Genomic DNA, 17241 nt, shown 5'->3' on the forward strand with positions numbered 1-17241 from the left:
GCAAATCAAAACCACAGTGAAATAGTACCTCATACCCATTAGGATGGCTACCATCAAAACACACATACACACACACACACACAATAATAAGCGTTGGTGAGGAGGTGGAGAAATTGGAACCCTTGCGCAAACCCTGTTGGTAAGATTATAAAATGGTGCAACTGTTATTGAAACCATTTGGATTAAAATTAGAAGCACCAAATGATCCAGCAATTCCACATCTGGGTATATATCCAATACTTGAAAGTGAAGTCTCAAAGAGATATTGGTACACCCATATTTTTAGCAGCGCTATTCACAATAGCTAAGAAGCATCCTAAAAGTCCATCAACAGACAAATGGCTAAGCAAAATGTAGCATATATATACGATAGAGTATTATTCAGCCTTGAAAGGAAGGTCTGATCTATGCTACTACATGGTGAACCTTGAAGACATCATGCTAAGTGAAATAACCTTGACTCAATCAGACTAATACTTCACGATTCTACTTACATGAGGTTCCTAGAGCACCGAACCCTGGAGATAGAAGGTAGTAGGGTGGGTGCCAGAGGGTAGCGGGTAAGTGGGAGTTCTTGTTTAATGGGTACAGAGTTTTAGTTCTGCAAGATGAAAAAGTTCTGGAAATCTGTTCCATGGCGTTGTGAATACGCTAGTGCTTAGTGAATAAGCAGTGCTTAGCACTGCCGAACTGTGCACTTAAAAAGGGCTAAGATGGCAAATTTTGCTATGTGTTTTTTCACTAGCGTCAAAAAAAAAAAAAATACAAAAGCAACTATGTGTCTTCAAGGAGCCAATACCAGTTTATAGTCTTTCTTTTGAAAGCCAATAGGAGAGGCAGATGTTCTCTGAAACAAGTATGTGCTTAACTCTATCAGGTTTTCAACTACTCTTACTGAGTTTCTATACCTGTTGGGGGTCACTGAGGTATCTGTCCTCAACTCCTATGATCCAGCTCACAGCCTTCAGCCACTTCATGATTTTGTGCCAATTTTCGGAGAGAATATGAAAAAGCATAATGTTAATCCTGACATCTTCTGTGCATAGAGAAAACAAAAACAGATGTTGCCTTGCAGGGGCTGCAAGTCTCACTGGGGTCCACCTCGCTTCAGGTGACGTGTGTACACAGAATCGTGGGGGGCCCAGAGCTCTGGAGGCCTATAAGGCGTATAATGAGCACCTCGGGAAGAGTCCCCCAGCTCAGCAAAGGTGGGTGGCTGCCTGCAGCCGGTTGTCATTTTTCTCTGCAGTAACCATCACTGTATAAATCCGTCGGCCACAAAGGCCGCTTAGGGGGAGCCAAGGAAACCCTGAGCTCTTCACCACATAGGTAAAAATCAATCCCCTTATTTCTGATGATCAGCCCGCAGACTTTTTCCTGGAGTGGGTAGGCTGGCGTACCTGGGGGACACTGCTGTTTAATTCACTTTTTCTCCTCTGGGGAAGGGCAGCTTTGCCAAGAATGCTAAACTCTGAGGAGATTAAATTAGTTTGCACTAAAGGCAGTCAATTTCTGGGTAATTTGTTCAGGCACCGGTGTGTGCCACTTGGATTACTTCCCCACTTATGCCGGGTAGTTTTACTCGTCCTTAGGGGGTTGGGTTTCCATACCCTGGCCTCTTCTAATGACACCATCCCGGGGTTGAAGTGTCCCTCCAAAGGAATGCTGCTTTAGCAGATTTTTGGATGAGCTCATGCTGGTTAGAAAGTTCCAAGTGTTGAGTAAACAGTTCCTTATTATGAAGACATAGATAACACCTCCTATTTGGAACCTAATCACCACAGACTTGTGTGGCTTTGTGCTACTTTCAGATGATGCTTACAAAACACTTTCATCGAATAACTCTTTATCCCCTAAATTAATCATTTACCCTTCTTCACATCCTTCTCCATTAAAACCCAAAATGTACAGTTGATCTCCTCACTGCCACTACCCCATCGGCTATAACTTCTCAGTGTCACCCAGTTATATGTCAGCTGGGAGGGTGGATTCCTAACGTGAAGGCATGAGCTGTAAGTCTCGCTCCTGTGCTCTGATCCCCGCCCCTGAGGCCCAGGCGAGCAGCCCCTTGGGCATCCCCATCTCAGAGAGAGGGCGGGAACTGACTTAAGGAAACAAAGGCCCTGCTCCTGCACTCCCCTGGGATAGCAAACACACTGCTCTGGTGAGGAGTGGGGGGGGGGGGGGGGGCAGGTGCTAATGGGAAGCAGACCAGATTTTAAATTTCAGCCAGAGAAAATGGGAGAGTTTCAGGAGAGGTTGAGAGGCACATCCAAGGGTGAGGTCAGAGAGGGTGGTGGGAGAAGGAAGTTATGATAAGTAGGAAAATGTGAAAGCTGGGACCACAATGTGCACGGGGGGGGGGTGGGGGGTGTCCTCAAGTTGGTTTGATGAGATTGAGGGTCCTTCACCCAACCACCTTGCCCTTTTACCACCCATCCTTCCAGGTTTCCCCCAACTTCACTCTCAGCAGAGAAAGAGGATATTCACGGTGACAGAGAAAGCTGGTCAAAACAATACTCACCTCCCACCCCCCAAGGACTGCATGAAGCTATAGTTCAAAGGGTACTATTGTTGTCCCAAAGCCAGGCCAGAGACTCTGTCAGTGAAGTTCTGGGCTCCACCCATTGTGGGGTGGAGAACTGTGGCCCACTGGACCAACCCTGCCCTGCCCAATGTCATCAATTAAAATAAAAAGTTGGTGCTAAACAAAGTAATGTCCAATCGGCCCTCCTCAGACCCTACTGACTGGGTCCGGGGCCTCCATGCCTCCCTCCAAACAGCCAGCCAGCACTGGGGGGCCCTGGCAATGGTGCCTCATGCCTTTTCCAGAAGTCTCAGTGCCCTCCCACCGGTCAAATGCTGTAATCAGTGTGCAGGCCCCCGGAATACGGCTCAGCATATCGGAGGTCCCCACTGTAGGTTTGCATGCGATCTGCATGTCATCGCCAAAGAGCAGCTCTGCGTGGGGCAGGACGAGCGCGGCCGCCGTGCGTAACAGGCCCTGGACTCTGGTGTGAAAAACACGAACCTGTCTTGGCCCAAGCATACCGTCGTTAGAGCCCAGGTTTCCTGAGATCCTGGAGAAGGAAGGCCCTGCCACCTGCCTGGGCGTCACTGGGTGACGTCACAGCTGTCAGGGGATGCGCAGGTGCCGCTCATCCAGAGGCCCCGGAGAGCTTCGAAATACTCGTCGTGGTAGAGTTGGGCAAGTCCGAAAAGTCACAGTACAATCCCTGAGCTGTGGGTGGAAAAAAAGGAAGAACAGAGGAAAGAGGCAGGTATTCCCACCTTGTACAGAAGCCGGTTCTGCCTGCGTTCATTTACTCAGCAACGTGGTGTGCATCCCGGGGTGCCAGGCATGGTGAAGCTGCTGCTTCTGTGTTACATATAAAATGCTTCCAGGTGAATGAGGGGAAAGGAAATCGCCCTCGCCCCCCCTCCCCCCCGCCCAGTGCTTCCTGCCTCCCCCGGCGAATTAACCCTGTGTATTCGAATCCTTGTCTCAGGCTCGGCCTCCGAGAGAACCGCAACCAAATCACCACATTACTGATACTTCTCCAGGTAGTTTCGGTTTAAAAAATTCCACCCCACCAATATATGTCACATCTTCTGATTTGGAAAACGTTGCCATATGCATGAACCCCATAAGAATAGCTTCCCAAGGGCGATCTTTGTTTAGAGCCAATAAATCTCCCCTACCCCTACCATTCCGCCTCTATCTATGGATGCTTGAAATGGACATAGACTAAAGAGAGAAGATTGTTTCTATTTTCTTTTTATCAAGAAATGTCTTTTATTTTGTTTTCTAAAAATGGAGTCTGCTTTATTTTTCTCGACACCTGGGACCATAGGAAGTTTTCTGGTGTAAAGTTCAAATCTCACTTCCAGCCATGTTGAAGAGAATTAGGTTAACGAGTCCCATGATTCTGGCCCTGAGTTGTCCTTGCTCCTGTCAGTGTGCCCCTTGCTCTCTGGGGTGGCCATTGTCAGCAAGCACCAGGCTTACAGAATATCCTTGAAGGCAAAAAAAAAAAAAAAAAAAAGAAATCAACTTGATTCTAGACGGTCTAGAAAGGACTACACATATGGGATCCAAAATGGAAAAAAAAAAAAAAAAGATAAACAGTGAGCTTCAGATTTTGTTTAGTGTCATGTCAGTTGTCTCCTCAAAGTCTTGATTTTAGCCAGACTTCCCTCAGGGCAGTTTGCAATAGGAATATTTTGAATGGTTGAATAATAACCAAACTACATAAAAGGCTGATGATTTCTTTTTTTCTATATTTTAACACACCATGGAATATACTTAGAATGTAAAAAGGCAAAAGTGAAATTTTGTTATTAATTACAAGCCAAAACCATTAGAAAGATAATTAAACATTAGAAATAGTCAAATATGTAGTACAAGTGTTCTATTTTGTATTATTTTGGAACTATCATGCGCCAGCCATCAGATAAATATTGTGGAAAATAATTTCTGAGACAAGTAAAAAAAATAAATAGAAATATATTTTCATGTTTATCAAAATTAGATTCAAACTGATATCATCAGCCTATTTCAAACAGGTAAAATTCAATTCAATTGAGCAAATATTTACCAAAAACTTACCAGGAACTGGATACTATATTTAACCTCTCCATGCTTTAGTCTCCTTATCTATAAAATGGAGATAATCATAGTACTCACCTCAAAAGGTTGTCATGAGGATTAAATGGGTTAATAAATGTAAGAGTCTTAGAATGCTTTGTAAATAGTGAGCATGAATGTGTTGGATTTCATCACCACCATCATCATCACACATCATCATCATCCCCATCATCACTATCATCATCAACTCATCATTACCACCATCACCATCATCACCATTATCACTATCATCATCATCACCATCATCACTATCATCACCATCATCACGACCGCTATCATCACTATCACCATTATTCAGTTCTGAGCACTTCGGGAGATAGAAAGTTGAGGTAGTCCTGCCCAATGGGGTTTGGCATATTTGTGGGGAAGTATGCTAACTACATGAGTAATTATAACCCAAATGACACGTGGAAAGTTTCCTTGAAGCCTACCCCAGTACACTCAGATATAGAACCCTGAATCATTCAGAAAAAATTATGCAAGAGAGCTTGCATCTGATACTGCTCCTTCTGGGTATCAGAACTTTGACTCTTACAGTCAGAGGGTCCACCCAGTTCAGGTGTCTAGTACCCAGAAATATTCTTTAAACTTGAGACTTTGTGTGAATGGAAAAAGGAGTTGCTTAGAATGAATAAACCTATATCCTGGAATAAGAAGCACACATCCTCACACACAATGGGTCATAAAAGATATGCTGGTGTCCATCTCTAGGCCACTATCCCTACCCCCGGCGGGAGCTGTTCTCCAGAGTGTAAATTGTCCACTTGTGCTCTCTTCTGTGATGCCCAGACACCAGGACGTCTGCATCTTGCTTCAGGGCACTCGGGGTTAACCACAGATAGTTTTAGCTCTTGCTTTTTAACCCAGAAATGGCTGCACAATGAATGCAGCAGCTGTTTCAATGCCCTGAGCACATGTTGAGATCCACTGGCTGCATGTCTGTTCCAATTGCAGGATGAGCAGGGGACCGTCCTAATCACTGTGTTCTCTGCCTGCTGTGGCCATGGGGGATGTTGTTGAGCCCCTAGGAAAAGACCATCCATCCTTCTTTTCCCTCTCTTACTGTTCCCTTTTTCCTCCTCTATTTCCTTTTCATTCTTAAAATGCCTACTCTATATTACTTCATTTATAAAGTACATATAATTTGTGACTTATGAAAAATTAAAAACACAACCTATGCAGTAATGTATTTGTTGTCATGATTTCATAACAGATGTGACCGACTGTTCCAAACAATGAGACAAAGATGACTCTGCTGGCCTTCCAATCACTGTCTTAAAGTCAGCCAAATGGAACACAGCTCCTAGGATAGATGATCTTCAAGGTTAGAAACACGCTAACAAATCTGCGTGTCATAAATAATATTGCATTTACAGAGAGACTTGAAAAAGGTCAGTGCATTTTCTCTGCTCTTTTAAAGCTGTTCTCTTTATTTATTAAAGTGTTTGGGTTACAGATTAGCTTTCTGCCTTTATTAATGTCTCTCCTGCCTTTAAACCAAAACTGTGCTTGGAGAAACAGTGAATGATTGGCTTACTTTATTGCACTTGCAAGTAAGTACCTTTAAAAATCATTTCATTTGTGAATTTGATTACTATCTTGAGGGAAAACATTTACCAGCCAAGGAGAGGGCTCAAGAAGAGACAGAACGTAATGTTCACCGAGAAGTGACATTTTGTCATAGGAAAATGTTAGATAAAATTTGAACCTCACCTCTTAAAAAAAATATAACTCGTTTTTTTTTTTTAAAGGACTCAGTGCTCTGGAAAAAAAATTACATTATGAATAATGAAAAATAGAATTTGAAGTCCCCTGCCCACACACTTTTTTAAACACCATACCCATTAGCATACTTTTTGCAGAAACACCTTGAAAGCAAAAAGGGTGCGTATTGAGAACCCAGATGCGGGTTTCTTCCTTTCCTGGGACCAAGTGACTCATCCAGCATCTGCATCACTCAAATTCTGTCCCCTCACCCCTGGCCCCTCCTGGCCCCAAAAGCAGTGAAGGTCAACCACTCAAAGGGGAAGAGACACCCCCCCCAACCAGGAGCTTGCTCCACAGTGGGGGAGCAGCCTCATGCTGTTTCTTCCTGCTTCACTAAATGTCTCCTCCTCATCCTTCCTTCCTACCACTTTCCTTCTTCCTTTCTTTCTTTCTTTCTTTCTTTCTTTCTTTCTTTCTTTCTTTCTTTCTTTCTTCCTTTCTTTCTTTCTTTCTTTCTTTCAAATTCTCTTCAAATTTATAAAATCTATTTTAACTCTACAATTAATATAAAGGTATATTCTCCTGGTGGAAAATGCAAAAGCAAAACTATATCCAAATTTGCCTCGATCCCTAACTGCAGGAGCAGTCCAGTCCCTCTTTTTAAAGGTGGACACTGTTTTCAGAGTGGACCTTCTGCTAGTCAGCTGCACATTCACAGGTGTATGTAGTTCTGTCTGTGTGAATGAGTTAACTAAAAAGGTGCTAGACCATATTCTGCAATTTAGCTGTAAAAAATATTTTAATATATTATTAAATCTCATATATAAACTAATCTGTAGTGTGCCTAAGGTATACAGAATAACGACAAGCACCTATGCACCTATGCACCTAACACTCAGTTTAAGAAAAAAAATCTTAGCTTTGATTTGGAAGCTCCTTTAATCCTGTCCCTTACCTTTCTTCGTGAGGGATAACTACTCCCATGAATTTTGTGTTTATGATTCCTCTACCTTTCTTTATAGTTTTCCTATGTATGTCTCCACCCTGAACAATCTGCTCTATAGTTTCTCACATTTCTTTGTCTTTATGTAAATGGGATCAAATCCATGTGTGTAGCTGTAGCTCATTCATTTTCCATGTTCTACAATAGCCTTGTTGTATGATTAGACCACCCTCAATGTATACATTCTATTATTGTCTATAATTTAGATTACTGCCAAAGTTTTGCTCTATATTTCCTTGACTAGATCCCTTGTGCAAAAGTATCTAGGGCATGTACCCGGGACTGGCCTGGTCAATGGGTATGCACATTTTCAATGTAACAGATGATGTTAAATTGTTTTCTGGATTAGTCATAACAATTTACACTCCTGCAAGTAGTATAGAAGTTCTGGTTATTCCACATCCTGCCCCACACTTGGGCATTATTGGGTTTTTAAATTTTGAGGAATCAGGTGGCTATGAAATAGCACTTTGCTGCTTTCATTTTCACTTTCCTGATGGCTTATGTGGTTGATCATCTTTTCCTCTTCTATGAACCGTCTATTCATGTTTTGGGCTCATTTTTCTAAATGATTATTTGAATTTTGGAGGGGGAGTTTGTAGGAATTCTTCATATTGTCAGTTATGTATATTACAAATATTTTCTGTTTTGGCTTGTCTTTTCACTTAATTGATGTCCTATGATAAACAGATTTCTTAATTTTAATGTAGTGAAATGTGTTAATATTTCCCTTTTAAATTTATGATATTTTGTCTATTTTTAAGAATTCTGCTTTCCCTGAGATTATAAAAGGAGTTTCCTTTCTGTCTTCTGTCAATTTATGGTTTTGCCTCTCACATTTAAGTTTTTAACTACCCAGAGTTGTTTCCATCTGATGAAAAATAAGATTCAATTTTCATTGTTTCCATTTGGATAATCACTTGACACTGCTCCATTTATTAAAAAGTCCACTTTCTCTATTGATTTGCAAAGCCTGTTCTGCAGTAACTCAGGTTTGAACATACATATGGATGGGTATGTTCTTGGGTGGATATTTTCTTCCATTTGATGTTTCCTGTGCAAATACCACTCAGTTTTCATCATTACAGATTTACATTAAGTGCTGATGTTTACTAGGACAAGTCTCCCATCTTCTTCTCTCTTAGGAGTGTTTGGTAATTGTGTTTTTTTCTTTATTTTAGATTCACCTCATTAAGTTCCATTAAAAGGAACTTCTCTTCTCCAAAAAACTTGTTAGGATTTTGACTGGAATGCATGAAATCTGTAGATGATATTGGGGGAGAATTGATATGCCAATGTTATTAAGTATTCCAATTTTGGGTGTGTAATACAATTCCCTTTAGTGAGTCTGCTTTAATCTCACTCAATAATGTTTCATACTGTCTTTATAAAGTTCTTTTACATCTTTTGTTAGATTTTTTGGTATATAGTTTATATTTTAATGGTTTTAAAATGGTATTTTGTTATATATTTGTCACTATGGTATAGGCATACCATTGATTTTGTTTTGTTTTGAAGATTTATTTATCATTTTAGAAAGAGAAAGTTAATGGGGGATGGGAGAAAGGGGCAGAGAGAGAGGAAGATAAGCAGATTCCTTGCTGAGTGGAGAGCCAGACCTGGGCTTGATCCCAGGACTCTAAGATCATGACCAGAACCGAAATCAAGAGTTGGACGTTTAACCAACGGAACCACCCAGGCACCCCATGCCATTGGTTTTTATATTGATTTTTGCAAATAATCTTGTTAACTTTTATTAATTATAAAAATTTGTCTATGAATTCTTTTGAATTCTCTATAGACAATAATACCATTTGAAAACAGTGAGTTTTTTTTCCTTTTTGTTTTCATTATACTTGTAATTTTACTTCTTTTTCTAGATTTATTGTATCATTTAAGACCTCTGGTACAATGTTGAATAAAAAGGTGGTAATAATAGGCTATCTTGTTTTGTGGTTTTTAACAAAATATATTACTTCCAAGATAAAGAAAGGATTAAAACCCACCAGGCCGTGGGAGGAAATCAAATGGAGTACAAACAATTGAGCCTCACAGCAATACAAATGAATGACATAACTATACTGGATGATGCAGAGAAAACAATAAATAATCTAATCATTTTGGAAAAATAGTATCTTTGCTGTATAGTGTGAGTTTAGCTTTACTAAAGACTGTACCCAAATATTGGATTCGAGATAGTAAATTTGTTTTCCTCAAAGGTGTGGGTGAGGATTCTTGGGCTATTTTAGGTGTATTCTAGGATTGAGGAAATAACATAATGCAAATTATGAGAGCCAGGTTTGTCATTGTCAGAGAAAGGAGTTACTAGTAAGGAATGGGGTAGAATGAAACTGGAGTGTTGGATTGGAATCCAAAGTATCAGCATGGACTCATGTGTTTTTAAATTATGTACAGATAGATATAGAAAGATTGATTACGCCTTACACATTTTAGACCCCTTTAAGAAAATTATTTATTCATGAGAGACACAGAGAGAGAGAGAGGCAAAGACATAGGCAGAGGGAGAAGCAAACTCCCCATGGGGAGCCTGATGTGGGACTCAATCCCAGAACCCTGGGATCATGACCTGAGCCAAAGGCAGACACTCAACCACTGAGCACCAGGTGCCCCTAGACCCTTTTATATTTTGTCATATTAAACACATATTTAGTACTCTGTATCTATTCATGGTAATATCCAAAATCTTTTAGATCTGATTGTGTTGATTTGTGTGACTCCTCCTCGATGTTTTTATTTTCAGATAGGCGGATAAACAGGTGATTAGATAGAAAATAGATAGATAGGGAGAAAGATAGAAAAAGAAAAGAGAGAGAGAGAAATGTGAGCTCATATTTTTCAGACGCTTATATGTGGGAATTCTTAAAGTCTTTAAAGACTTGGTTGAACATGGACTCCTCTAGAGCGTTTATATTTGTATCTGTGGGTTGTTTGGGTTTCTTCTCAATTCTGGTCACTTGATTTTAAGTTCTGGGTTTGAGGTTTGTTGAGCCAACCCAATAGTATGAATTCAGAATGAAAACGTGTGAAGTCCAGTTAGTGGTTATAAAATATGAGGTGGAGAGGGAGGTTTCTTCTTCCCATTAAGTACCAAGACTTGCGATAGGCAACTTCCTTTACTTGAGTGCTGAGGGAGGAGGTAGAAGATGTATTTCCAGGTCACCTTTACATTGAAGATTTAGCCATTTAGGTTGCCAGATTTAGACAAGAAATTCTTCCTTCCTTCCTTCCTTCCTTCCTTCCTTCCTTCCTTCCTTCCTTCCCTCCCTCATTCCTTCCTTCCTTTCAATATAGATTCCCTGAAAAGCATGCAAGAAAAACCAAAATTACCATGGTTAAAAATATGAGCAGTCCACCTAGGTTTGAATTCCCAGTTGGCTATTGCCCAGCTGTGTAACCGTGGACAGATTATTAAAACTTTAGTCTTCAATGTCCTTATCTACAAAATGGGGACAAGTGTATACTTTATAGAGTTCTAATTAAATGAATTATAATGAGCTAGCCCAGTTTCTTGGCATATGGGAAGAGCTCAGTAGTTACTAGTTCAATGGATATAAACTCTATAGTAATAAGGCTGTGTAAACAAAGGATACAGTTTTCTTCATTTCAAATTGAAGTTATTCCAAGCCCTGGCTCTGAACTCTCTGGGTTGGGTGGTAGTAGGGAGTAGGGGAGTCTGCTCTCTCCTTTGAAGCTGGTCTTATGTAGCCATTTGCAGTAGATTTATTTGCTTCGTCTGTAGATGGTGCCAATTATTCCCATCATTCCCACTTGCCTCCTGCACAGGCTGATCTTCGACTCCCTGAGCCCCTACTAATCCTTGCTGCTTCATTTGAGAGGTATCCTGTAAGGACGATGGTCTTCTCTTCAGCTGACCTTCAGGGAGCTTTTCCCTGTCTCTGTCACACCACGTGGGAGCTGTGGTTAGGGAGTTTATTATATTTCTCGATTTATCTCCCAGGATAGATCCTGTGCTTTGACTTCCATACCTATAAGCTTACTCACACACAGCAAATGAAGAGGAAAGAAAGTACACAAAAACCTACTTCCCCACTCTGCTTACACTCCAGATTCCCACTACTTCCCCACTCTGCTTAAACTCCAGATTCCCACTCATTTGCTCTTTACTCAGGATTCCTTCACTCTTGTTAGCACGTGAGTACAAATTTAAAACATATATCCCTGTATTTTTTGCAGAATGTGCCACTGTTCTCTGCAGAAGGATTGGTGTCTTGCTGCCCCTGGCAATACTAACAAAATACAGTATACGTTGAGGATTTATCTTATTCCAGGATTCTGCTCTGCAAATTATGTCATGTAATCCTCACACTAACCCCAGGAGTTAGGGACGATTGTTTTTGCTATTTTATAACAGGTTTATAAGTGCTCATATTTTAGGGACCCATCCTAATGTGGTTCAACTATAAAATAAGTTTATATAATGTAATTCTTGGACATAATTCTCTGCTCAGAATTGTCTTCCCAATCAGCACAGGAAAAGCAGTTAAAGGTGAGTTGCAATCCTAGTTGAGTATTACCTCTGAGTGAATTCATTTATATTGTGTATTAGCTTGTAAGAATTATTTGACTAGTTGGAAAAAGAAATTGTCCCCTGAATATGGAACAAGATAAACACATCTAGTTTCAGAGGGAGGCAGCCAAGGCCTTCATTATGCAAGAGCTTTAGAGGATTATTGTTTACATGGGGAAAATGGCTAAGAAGGTATGTGCCCAGCAAAGTGAAAGATTTTGCTCTGTAATTGTGTCTGTTATTTTTCCCAGTTAAGGTTTGACAGAAAGCCTGCCGTAGATATGTTTGCTTTACCATACTTAGGGCATTAGATTAAAATAAAAATTATTGGGGCACCTAGGTGGCTCAGTGGTTGAGCATCTGCCTTTGGCTCAGGTCGTGATCCTGGGTCCTGGGATCGAGTCTCACATTGGGCTCCCTACAGGGATCCTGCTTCTCCCTCTGCCTGTGTCTCGGCCTCTCTCTCTCTCTCTCTGTCTCTCATGAATAAATAAATAAATAAATAAATAAATAAATAAATAAATAAATAAATAAATAAATATTTTAAAAAATTAAAAATTATTAAAAATTCATTTAAAATTATTTTGTCACTCAAAAATAGCCCTGAAAAACAATGCAACAAACAAACAAATATATCCCTGACAGTTCCATAAAACATCAGGAATAAATAATCCTTTCAGCAGACACAACAAATTGAACAGTGTAACAGGCATTGTTATATTTGTTTAAGGTTGTTTTCTGTAGAACCTTACTCTAAGAACAAAATTTTCAAGCAAAATATGACATATTCACTCTGTTTACTATTCTTTATGGCACTTTGAGTCCAGCTATGATTTGACAAATTTTTAGACTTCACAATGTGATTTATTTTTTTGTAAAACTTTGAGGGTTTAAACATTCTCAAAATCTTCATTGAGCTAAAGCTGTCTTAAATTACCAGCATTATGTCGCAAGGGTGCAACATTGCCTTGCTTTTTTGGCAGTAATTGTTTATATTTAGTAGAAGCTTTATTTTGTACACATAGTTTGGCAGGGTGGTTTACAATTTTTATGTGCTTAAGCTTTATAATATGTATCCATCTCATAGTAGGATGAATATGTTTTAGCTCCAGGAGAAAACAGCATTTTAACTTTTATTTCTCCTCTATCTCATGTGTCAGTTGTAGTCAAGGTGACAGACTTTCCTATGAGAAAAAATAATTCATCCATGGAATTTGTCAGGGGAGATGAGAAGTACACATATGACCATACCCACTCATGTATGAAATGGGAAAGTAACCAACAACACTAGATGTCTACATCTATAGTTATGTGCTTTCCCACACCGCTTTCATTTGAATGAAGATTGGTTGACCCAAAGATCTGATGACTAGCTGAAGAGTTAGTTCTCTTTAGAAAGATGTGGAACACCAGCGCTTTGAAGGTAGTAAGCCATTAAAAGTTTTGTCTAAATGTCTATGGCATTAGCAAGTCAAATGAAGCTTTATCTGATATCTTTTGGAACTGTCACTCATCTTCTGCATGTGGCACAATTTAGGTTATCTGTCACGTGGTATGATGGAACCACTTGAAACCCTTTCGGGATTTGATTACACATCAAATCATTGTGTGTGTCCACATGCACACACAGTCACTAATACCTAGATGACAAGCTTGCATCTGAATTCAGAGAGGTAGAAGGTTTGATGATGTACAGCCAAAGTAACTTTTTTCAGTTAGAATTTTTGTATTTTGCTAAGAGATTTGTAAAAAAAAAATTTAATAATTGTAGTAAAATAACACATAGCATAAAATTTACCAGCCTCAGCCATTTTTTAAAAGATTTTATTTATTCATTTGTAGAGAGAATGAGAGAAAGAGAGAGAGAGAGAGAGAAAGCATGAGTGGGATGAGGAGAAGGGCAGAGGGAGAGAAAAAAGCAGACTCTGCTGAGCAGGGAGCCTGATGTGGGGCTCATTTTCAGGACTCTGGAATCATGATCTGAGCTGAAGGCAGATGCTTAACCGACTGAGCCCCCCAGGTTCCCCATCTTAGCCATCTTTAAGTTCAGTTCAGTGGCATTAAGGATATTCACACTGTTGTGCAACCATCTTTGTTTGATAAGAAATGTTTTGGTTTTGCTAGTTTCTTGTCTGTTTTTTGATCTAATTCTTCTTTAAACTTGTATGGACTTTGGTCTTTTTAAAGGAAGAAAACAAAATAATAGTATCTTCAAGAAAATGAAGCGGTAGTGTGCAAGGTCTGGGTTGCAACATGTGCTGTTTTGGATCCATAAAGCCAATGAACCTGAAATGTCTATAGGGCAAATGTAAGTTGTTTGCCAGCCAACAGTGAGGATTTTGCTCTGGGTAACCTTGTTCCCCTAGTGTCTGTTGGGATCAACAGTACAAGTTCTTTAAATGATCAGCTGGAATTTGGGGCTTTCCATTACTCCCATATGGTTTGATTCTTTTTTAAGAGATAAAATTCTGATAAAGTTCTAGTATTGATTTTGATGCTGAAAGAGATTCTTTGTTTCCAACCATGAAAAGATTTTTAAAATACAGGTTATACCCTAAATTATAATCCTAAAACTGACCATCAAATTTATAACCATATGATATCAAAAAATAAAAGGGAAGAAGAAGGAAGAAGAGGAGGAGCTGGAGAGGGAAGATGAGGGAGATACGGGAGAGGAGAAAGAAAAGAGCTGAATACAATGGAAAATCATTATATATAAATATATAAAGATTAATTTTTCCCTAAACTTTCAAAAATAATTTTATTTATTTATTTGTTTATTTTTATTTATTTTTAATTTCAAGTTTTTATTTAAATTTTAGTTAACATATAGTGTAATTCAGCTTCAGTAATATTCTTTAGTGATTCATCATTATACCTGTGAAAGATATGGACACCATGCGGCTGCTGTGGCAGAGAATGCCAGTTGCCTACAGTCCATCCATCATCTCTTCCTCTCTTATTAGCAGATCTTGAGTTTTTTTTTAAGATTTTATTTATTTATGAAAGACACAGTGAGAGAGGCAGAGACACAGGCAAGGGAGAAGCAGGCTCCATGCGGGGAGTCCGACATGGGACTCGATCCTGGCACTCCGGGATCAGTCTCTGAGTCAAAGACAGATGTTCAACCACTGAGCCACCCAGGCGTCCCCCTTTTTTTTTTTTAAAGATTTTATTTAGGTCTTGAGTTTTAACTGGGCACACTGCCATCTTACTACAAGACTATGTGTCCTTTACAACAGGAAGATGTGAGTGATGTATTGTGTGGAGCTTCCATACATCTTGGCCCAGGAGGATCTCTGATGCTACAATCTCTCCGGGATCCTGGTTCCACAGACCTGCTACACCAACTCTGGGACTTCTTGTACGTAGGAAAGAAATCCACTTCCTTCTTACCGAAAGTGCTGTTGTGGGGGTTTCTTCTATTTGTAGCAAAACCAGATTCTAACACATACAGCTCCTTAGCACTATAAACAATATAATGTGGTTTCACATTTTTTACTTCTTTATAGATTGAAGGTAAACCTATGGTATAGGTAGTGGAGATATTATAATCTCCAGTTTATAGATGAGGAAATGGAGGCTCAGGAGAGATGGGTATCTTGTCCAAAGTCAGAAGGCTCTTTAGGGCAGAAGCAAGTCTGGAGTTCATGTCTTTTTTTTTTTTTTTTTTTGAATTCTTGTCTTAATCTTGCTTTCCACTCGATCACAAATTCTCTTGAGCCTATAGAAATTAGCTTAGTAGAATTTTCATTGTGCAAATCATATTATTTTTTTTATCATTTGCTATGTGCTAGGCATTATTCTAAGTAATTTAGAGCTAGTTTCACTCAGTGGAGCTTCACAGTTTCATGGAATAGGTACTATTAGTTGTGCTCCTTTTAGAGATGAGGGAACTGAAACTATGAGGTAAAATATCCTAAGGTGACCTGGTGATTAATGGCAAAGGTTGTGAGCCAACTGAGGCAGATTGGCTTCAGAATATGAAGGCTTTGTGCAAGTCCTCTAAGCAGGTGAAGGAAAGTACATGGTTGTTGATAAACTTCGGTGTTTCTTCTGAAGGAGGATGAACCAATTGTCTTAGACAACTTGGGCTACTATGACAAAATACCACAGACTGGGGTGACTTATAAACAACACATACAGTTTCTCACCATTCTAGAGGATGGAAGTGTAAGATCCTGGTGTTAGCAGATTCTGTGTTTGGTGAGGGCCCACTTCCTACACATTTACCTTTTTGCTGTAGCGAAGGATCTCTCTGGGATCTCTTTTATAAGGGCACTAATCCCATTCATGAGGGCTGCCTCCTCATGACCCAATTGCCTCCCCAAGCTCCTACTTCTTAATTCTATCAGCTTGGGCATTAGGTTTTCAGCATGAGTTTTGAAATTCAGACATTTCACAAATATTCAGACCATTGCATATATACAGTACTATAATTCCCAGTATTGAGAGAATTCATTTGGAAGAACTTTCTTACTAAGAGTGTAACTCTCTCAGGAGTTTTTAAAGATCTGGTTAGTCATTAGATTGCTTGAGATAGGCAGGATTCTAAATTGAAGGATCTGTTTTTCCTTCTCCTAATCATAGAATTTTTTTTTTCATAGAATGTTTTGATCTTTTTGGAGTTAATGAAGTTTTTAGATCAAATAGGTAGCAATCTAGAATATTTGGAGAATAGTAAGATATTTATGTCACTGAATTACATATCCAGAGAGGACCAAATAGAAAAAGCATAAAGTAAAATTAAATGTATACATGTTTGTTTTGTACCTAGATAATGCCTGCCATGTAGTAGGCCCTCAGTAAACATAGGAGCATTTATTCAAATGGTCTTTGGATGTTGTACTGTGTGCCATATATCTTTCTCATTTGACTAATTTTGTGTCTGCTCAGCTTTCATTTCTTCTTCTCATAACAGTATTTCATTTCTTCTTCTCATAACAGTATTTCCAAAAAGAACCACAGTGTGTGCCGAAGGATATGAGACCACTGATACTCAGGTCTATGTTAATATACACAGCGACAGAAGCAGCCAGGAGCTCAAAGGATGAGATTCATACCTTTGAAAAGTAAAGTGAGAGTATTTCAATGTGACCGAGCATCACGCAGAAACATTTTTTGCCATCAGAAATGTGACTTTTTGCATTGTATTGGCTTCTCAATCTCTTAAGATTTGCTAGGACATGAATGGCAGTAAAATTCATGTATAAGATTGATTCATTTCCCCTTTATTTATATTGGAGGAGTTTCCCTCACAGGAGAAGGGGAAAAAGAAAACCTTTTTCGTTTCATCACCAGGATACAACTCAGGAGAAGAGCCTGTGCTTTCAG

At 39.4% G+C, this 17241-nt stretch overlaps 1 long non-coding RNA gene across 1 annotated transcript; it reads left to right on the plus strand.

The window, feature by feature from the left end:
• The first annotated feature begins 5867 nt into the window (after positions 1 to 5867).
• LOC144315109 (uncharacterized) lies at positions 5868 to 17027 on the plus strand. The gene is made up of 3 exons (XR_013380891.1): positions 5868 to 6039; positions 15150 to 15271; positions 16855 to 17027. It is a non-coding gene; the product is annotated as an uncharacterized LOC144315109 (long non-coding RNA).
• Positions 17028 to 17241: the final 214 nt, after the last annotated feature.

This window comes from Canis aureus, chromosome 6, assembly GCF_053574225.1.
Source record: "Canis aureus isolate CA01 chromosome 6, VMU_Caureus_v.1.0, whole genome shotgun sequence".
Classification (NCBI taxonomy): Eukaryota; Metazoa; Chordata; class Mammalia; order Carnivora; family Canidae; genus Canis; species Canis aureus.